An 8,801-nucleotide genomic window follows, 5' to 3' on the forward strand; every position below is an offset into this window, starting at 1 on the left:
ATATATGTATGCATAAGCAGGCTCAGAAAGACGATCGATTTCTTCTTATGGTGTCAGACACATAGGTGCATGCACGCATGGGACTTTCCTTCTTCGATCTTTTAATATTAATCTTCATTAACCATGCGTGAAGAAAAATTTCATTCATTTCTTTTAACACTACGTAGAAGACTTTATCTTTGTCTAATATCGATGATCTTCGTTTGGTATCATTGTATGAGATATACTGATTGTATCAAATTAATTTTATCCTTGTAAATATTTTCGTGATTTTTCATTTTTATTAAGAAAGTTTTGTTAACAAAAAAATAAAAAGGTTTTAAGCTCGTTTATGATTTTATTCAAAAATAATGTTTGAAACGGAGGTTGTATAGATTAAAGATTATTTACTTTTATTTTCTATGAACAATTAATACGTGGGTATTTTAATGTACTCAACAAATTTGTTTAAAATTCATGCCAAATTTTCGAAACCTTCAATATGATAAATCAATCATATTATAATTGTCAAAAATTGTATTATTGCATATATTTTTTTTTTTAACAAATCTAACAACTCCATAAAAAAAATAGTTTTAGCTAGGATACAAAATAACCATGTAAACCAAAGTAAACCAAGTTTAAATATCATTCGGTTATCAATCGAATGAAATTACAAAATTTGTCTATAAAAATATGATTAGTACACACACACACATACACACAAATATTGATTTTAGAAAAACGTGTAAATAAAATATTGTGTAGAGTATAAATCGAGGAATAATTGTATCGAATTATCGATCGGAAGCTTCCTTTCAAGGACGAGAATGTATCAAACGAGAGTTTAGATCACGGAAAGTCCTTGCAAACGGATTACGAATAAGACTCGTCGTCGATGTTCGAGACAACAATACGTTGGAAGCAGATAATACCCAATCACAGTTGTGGCTCAATGCCATGGGCCACCATAATGGGGACTTAATGCGAAGCCTGAATAGAGCTCATTGCTTGCGTAATCGCTACGGGCATTTTCTCTTTGATCCTTTTGATCCTTTTTTCGTCCTATAACGTGCGAGACACGTTCCTGTCTCTCTCTCTCTCTCTTTTCTTTCTTACAAGTTGAGTTTACCGATCTTCTTATTTCTTCCATCTTCAACCATATTCACCTTATCTTCTTCTTCTTCTTCTTCTTCAACTATTTCTTCTTGTTTTTATTTATCGTTTTTTACTTTGACGTCGTTCTTAGCACATAGCGGGTGAGAGAAAGAAAGAGGAGGTATAGTTAGTTCGATTGTGTTCAGTTCGTCCCGCAAATCGTACCATTGTAAACGGATACATTTTTGTTTCTCATAATGAACTATTGATCGCGAGTTCTCTGTGGATTCTTTCATACTTGTTGCCGAAGTCGAGTTTATGGGGAATTGTACTTTAAATATGTTCGGAGAAAAGATGTTTGGCAGACGGATTGAGAGGAACAGAGAAAAAGAAAGAGAGAGAGAGAGAAAGAGAGAGAGAGTGTAAAATGATTAACAATAACAAATCAAATGTTACATGAAGTAGAAATTTTGAATTAAAATGGCCCGACTAGTCTAAATGACTGGTCTGATATATCTAGTGTTAAAATATAATTATTATTTAGAATGATCAATAGAATATAGAACCTTTTCAGTTAAAATAATGCTTTTAAATTTTCCCGAATGAAATTTCAAATTTTATGCCTTTAGTTAATATTTTGAAAAACATTATTGAAATGGAGAAGAGAAAATAAGTAATAGAATAAAAATTCGTTGAACATAGCGATAATGAATAAGAAATAAAAAAACATAGTGTGTGTATGTGTTCGTAAGCGTATGTACAGAGAGAGAGAGAGAGAGAGAGAGAGAGAATAAGCAGGAATGTGAGAAAATGAGATGAAAAGATTGAAAACGAGTAAGGGTAAGAAAAAAAGACAAAAAAAAATAGAATAAGAAAAAGAGGAAGGAAAGAGAAGAGACAAAATAATGGCTTCTTACGAAGGTATAAAAAGTAAGATACGAGGTATAAAAAAAAAAAAGAAGAAAAAAAGAAGAAAAAGAAAGGACCCCGTACAAGTTCACGGATCATTACGCGACATTGACGAATTATAACGATGGCGAGCGTAATGCGTCTCTCCTTGTATCGCGTACGGTGTTTTTGCCACCGTGTCGGTGGAATCGATAGAAGATCATCGAGAAAGGCTTAAAAAAGTAAAAAAAGACACTTAAAAGATAATAAAAGAGAGAAGAGAACGAAGTAATAGTGAGTAAAAGAGAAAAAGAAAAAGAAAAGAAAAAGTAAGAGAGAGAGAGAGAGAGAGAGAGGGAGAAGAAGAAAGAGGAGAATGTCGGTAGTGGGTCCTCATGCCTCGTAAACCTGTTTCTCTTTTCGCCGCCCGAGAAGGATTCTTATTTACGAGTATCTCGCGTGCCGCCGAATCTTGAATTCGTTCGTGACTGTTGGGGGTCGCGGGGGTGAAAAATCAGGTCTCTCCCCCCCTCCCTCCTCCCTCCTCCCTCTCTCCGGGCACCTTATTTACAACGCACTGTGCTGCTTACGCCAATATACGTACATATGTAATAATAGAACATATACAATAATTATTTTAATTAAAAATAATTAAATTTGTAAATTGTTTATTAATATTATAATATTATGTTAAATATTATCGAATATATATATGGAAGGAGTCTAACCCTTTTACAGACGCCATGATCTTAAGGTAAAAGCTAGTATGAAATTACGTGATCGATAGCAATAGAGGTCGCGAGGGATCATAAATTATCATTTCTCGTTGGTTCGTTTTTCAACCCTATCGTTCCCACGTGGTAATGAGTCTTCTTTTATCGTTCTCGCTCTTCCCCCTTGTCTTTTTTCTACCTTTAGACTCGCTCACTTTTACTCTCGACAAAGGTATACGACGATCACGACGGATTCGATGGGTTCCTTTTGACCGGCTCACGGCAGTTCGTGAAACGAGCATGTAATATATTATAGCTCAAATCGATCGTTCATGTCACTCGCTTCGGACAGCTCGGACTATTAATTGGCTTGAACGATATATGTATGAATATGTGTATATATATGTATACAGGGTGTTCGAAACAAATCATTCAATATTTATATGGTACTAGGTAACCCGGCCACTCTCATTGCTATGGCTTTGTTATAATACGTTGATTCAATATAATACATAACTATTCAATACAGTCAAATTAATATTCACTTTTATTAGGTTTTTCGGAAAGTTCGTGTCGATTTCCGTAGATGGCATTAAAGTTCTTTTGCTAAAAAAAACCTGAAAACTTGTGGAAGGACAAAATTTTGAAGTTACTCTTAAAGATGGAGAAAGATTGTGAAACAGAATGGCACTTAGTACAGAGTATAGTATATTACATGAATTATTTACAAATTTGTTTTTTTTACGAATTTTATGTATATAAATACAATTTATATATTCGCTACAATGTATTCTATATACAATATAAATATTGAATGATTTTTTCTGAACACCCTGTATATAATATGCACATTGCTACGATCTCGATCTTAAATTTACCTTTGACTTATGTACGGTAGTTTTGTTATACTATTGTTTCGTCGATTTGTTCATCTCGAAATCATTATTCAAGTGACGAGTGAAAATAAAAAGAAATAAAAAATATGTTCGATTTTTAGTTTAATGTATTATAGTACTATATTTTTAATCTAATTTCAATGATTAATTATTGTTCAGTTCCATTTTACATTATTCTAATTTTTTCTACTGCTATCGTCATTACTAAGATCATTATTAGACCCATTATCTTACACACTATTATAATTTTTTTTTATATATATTATTATTATTAGACTGAGGGTAAAGTTACTTTGTATATACCTATATTGTCCAAAAGCTGTCAGAATTACGACATGGGGAGTTAGAAGGGGTATTATACGTAAAATGTTATTATTAAATGATTATTATTATTGTAATATATTATCTAGATATTACAATATTAATTAATATGTATAATATATCTTAATATTAGTTAATTATATAATATAATAATATACTACAATATATCTTATATATATTAACATAAAGTAATTTGTTAATTATCGTATTAATAAAATATTCCTTTTATTATTATGTGTGATTATAATTATTTTTCTAATATCTAACAAATATAATTATTAGATAAAACACTGTGACAGTAACAGATGACATGTGTATGATATTTAATTATAAAACAAAATGAAAATGAAAGATGATTAAATCGAATAATCAACGTGGTTGTACATAAAAACGGATATACGATGGTGGTCCCTTTTAATGGGTATCCCATAGCCTAGTAATTTTTCACCAAGTCCGAGTTCTATTCAAATACAACGATTTCCTGGCGTGTAAACACAGGAAAGGTGCGACTAGTTACGGTGTTTGAATGCATGAACGACGAGATGGGAGGTGCATGGGGTCATGTTATACCACTGTAATCGTACACCTCCCATGTATACAAACGCAATGAGAAAACGCATACTTATATATATGCGTGTAAAATGCGTATACGTACTTTAGCTCACTATACGAATAAAAAGGTTTCGGTAGCCAAAGTCGAATGAGGCTTCCGTATCCCGTAAACCCATCGGAACGTTGGATTTTAGTAACGTAATGCTTTCTTGCTTATGTCAAAGACCTTCGTTGTACTTCATCGTGCTTGAACTAACGTCTAAGATCTACATAACGATATACTGTTTATGTGTGTATGCGTGTGTTTGTATTTGTGTTAAATTAAAAATAAAAACGAAGTTTATCTCGATTACTTTTTGCGATAGCAATTACATTTCATAGATGGAATGATATTTAATTTAAACTGTAAAGAAATATTACCAGACGATTGTTGTTGTTGTTTTTTTTTAAATTTATTATTCTACAAATGTATTATTAATTTAATTTATGATTTTCATTATTATCTGATATTAAATTACAATATTTGTATAGTAAACATTTCGGTTTTAAAGTTTTTCCAGTTTTTGATATCATCTATTGAAAAATACCATCCTACACTTATCTTTTGTATTATCTTGTAATCATTCGAATAGATTGCACGTTACTTGCTTAGTCGAGTTCGATTTCATAAGATATCATCGTTGAAAAGGTGTAAGTTCGTGTACATAACGAACGATTCAGAATGAAAATGACTCCTTGCTGGAATACAAAGGAGAGAAAAAAAGAGAACCTTTTGACGTCCTCTCGTCCTTTTCAAATGCTATATTCATAGCTATACACACGGTTACTGTAGTGAGTTGCTTGGGGATGTCAGGTAGACATCGATGAGCCTCTTATAGAAAAAGGAAAGTACATAAAAAAGAACAAGAGAGAGAAAGAGAGAAAGAGAAAAAGAAGAAAAAGAAATGAAATAAGAACGAGATGATAATTGTGTGAGTGAAACAGATACTCCATATACAAAATAAGAAAAATAAACAATAAACAAGAAAAAAATGTATACTTGTATGTGTCTTGTAGAAAAAGAGAGAGAAAATGAAATCTTTTAGAGAAAGAGAAAGAACAATTTTTAAATAAAATCAAAAAGAGAGAAAGAGTATTCATGTGTTTGTGTCAGTAAAAAAGAAAAAGAAAACAATAAAGCTGTGTTTGTGTGTGTGAAAAAGAGATAGAATGAAAGAACTGACCGAAGAAGAAAGCAAGAATGACGAGTCATCGAACGAGTTAATAACTAATTATCAATTAATTAAGAACCCTACCATCATTTCGGTTCAGTCCTAACACCTTAATATTTTTTTTTCTCTGTAGAACTCATCGCCTTTGGGCATTGTTTCTCAAGATCTTTACCTTTATCAAACGTTATACTTCAATGATGTAGGAAAAAAATATTTGCGAATTCATTCGAGGGTTAACGTATATGATGATATAATGTCTCGCATTAGTTTGGGATGGAAGAATCATTGATGAGAAGATGAGTTATATTATGTTGGTCAAAAAATATTCTTTGTTGTATGTAGAAAATTATTAATCGTTTGTAATTTGTAATTTTTATAGTATAGTATAGTATAGTAAATAAATATTTATTTTATAATATGTTATGTATAATATATGATATATTTAATTATATTATTTATAATTTATTATATTACTAGGGGTGCCCCGCCACGTGTTGCTGTGGCTCACAATCAGTCCGATACACACGTCTTTAAGTTAACGAATTACCTTATACCGCCATCTATTATAAATTGAGATATAAACTAACTTATCTTTTAAGTTGGATGAAACTGCACACAGTGTGCAAAATTTTATTAAAATTGGTTCAGTATTTTAGTAGTCTATTGCGCACAAACAACGTGATATGTAATTTATATATATATTAAGAAGAAGATATAGATAAACATTTCTTTAAATTAAAGAATGCTCTTACCTATAATTCAGAATTATATTCTACCACCTACTTATCATTAAGAAAAAAATTATGAAATGTAGGAAAATAAACCAGTTAATAATTTGAAAATTGATCAATTCAAACCTCAGAGTGTATATCATTAATCCCCATCTAACAACACATATCGTAACATAATACAGATACTCGAACACATAACTTATCAGATAAAATCAATCCAGAATTTACCATTATTCTGAAAAATCAGGTAAGAGAAGATATCACGTATGATCTTAAACATACATCAGAACTCTTGAGAATTTCAGGTAAAAATCATGGAATCGCCGATAACGTTAAAGAAATTCACGAGGCCGGAAACAACATACCTCTCCTTCTCACTTTACTTTTCTCTCGTTTTTTTTTTTTTTTTACTTTTTCAAAATCACCTTCTCTCGATCATGAAAAGAGTGAGAAAGAGAATGAGTGAAAGAGATAGAATAAAAGAACAAGGCGCGATTTACCGAGCGGTGCCTATAATATCGAATATATTGGATAATGATAAAGCCGCGAGCACGTATACCTAACCTACCCTCCGCACCTCCAAGTGATTGGTTATTAGTTTTGGCCCAGAGATACGATCTTAATGGGAATACTTAGGTGGGAGGCTCCAAGACATTGAAGATGATCTATACCAGGTATCCATGTAGCCACGCATCAGATTGATAGATCGGCCAACCGATTCTATTCGTGGATCCTTCAACATTCTTCTATCTTCCCTCACCTCTATTCCCAACTTCTCTCACTCTTTCTTTCAACTATCTATCCTTGTCTAATACATCTATCCCTTTCTCTCTCTCTTTCTCTCTCTCTCTCTCATTTCTTTCACAACAGCACACAACCAAGTTCTTTCCTTAACGTAGCGTAACACGTACAGCTTCCTACCTATCCTTGTCTCTCGTTCATGAACATAAGAAACGGTACGAGAACGTAGAACAGCACTGTGGCGACGGCAACCCGACAACAACAACAGAATGCAGCCAACACGGGGACCCGATAAGATCAAGATCCAAACTGCCTGTGTCGAGAACACCCGCTGGGACCCACGCCTTTTTTGCACGCAACCTTACCAGCTAAGCGTGTACACCATACACGTTCCTCCACCTTTATTTATCCATCTCTCTTGCTCTCTCTTTCTACCCTTCTTTATTTCTTTCCACACAACCCTTTTCCATATTGCGTTATACCTTAGTAAGTTCCTATCTCCTTTATTATTATTGTTATTATTATTGTTATTATTGGAATGAACAAATTCACATACCCGTTCCAACCTTTTCTTTTTCGGGACTCCGGAAGAAGATGAGAAAGAGAGAGAGGAGTCACTTCCTACCGGACATCTGCCACCATTGCTCACCGTCATCAGCTCAACGATCTCTTTCTGTTTTTCTGTCTTTTTCTTTCTCTTTAACACATGCATACGTATACCTCGTTCCCTTCCAAAATGGATCAGGCTACTCGATTTTTTTTACGCTTCGTTGCTCCCGGTTACGGTATGAAATTGAAGGTTTATAAAAATCAAATATTCTTGATACCGTATAAACCATGGCTAAACGTGAAATCATACTCTTTTATTAGTCTCTTTTATTATGTTAACTCGATATGTTTCTCTTTAGAAAATTAGGATTATAGGGTTTTCAATTGTACGAATTGAAGGGTTAAGTTATCATTTGTTTTGTACTCGTTTGACCTAGATTTATTTTCCTTTTTTTTTTTTTAATGCAGACTCAATTGAATATTATAATAATATAATTGGTATGAGTTAGTTAATAATGTATTAGTTACATTTTGTAGTTAAACTAAATAATATGTCGAATGCTTTTTGTCAGAAATGAACCGTATAAAATTTTCTATAAGACATCAATGAATGAGTATGAAAATTTGAAAATCCTGAATTTATTGTCACATCTGGGTAGATCAACAAAGTTCGACAATTTTATATTGACAACATTGTATGAAAATATCAGACGAATTACAACAGTAAAATTCAAAAACACAATGGACCTACTATGATTTATACGATACAATAATTTGATATTCTTTTTATGAATAAATGAACTAACTATACAATAGCGGTTCAAACGGCAATTAAAAAAATTGAGAAAATAAATTATCTTTTAGATTCACAGTCATATCAATCGGTAAAGCAAGTTACTTCCCCAAAAAAATATGTATTAACATTGAAATATACGTAATAAAATTAATAATCATTATTCTATTAGATTTGTTCATACGTATGTTCTATTCTCTTTCTAATTAGAAGTACAGAAACACAGTTTAAACCGTACGGATTTATAGGTTAGTCGAATACATCATATTATATACAACATTATGAATCGAAGGTTAATGTGTCTTCATAGCTGAGATAGTAGAGCGCTC

This window comes from Polistes dominula, unplaced genomic scaffold (assembly GCF_049000335.1).
Source record: "Polistes dominula isolate Pdom_NZ unplaced genomic scaffold, Pdom_raw_medaka contig_32, whole genome shotgun sequence".
NCBI classification, from domain to species: Eukaryota; Metazoa; Arthropoda; class Insecta; order Hymenoptera; family Vespidae; genus Polistes; species Polistes dominula.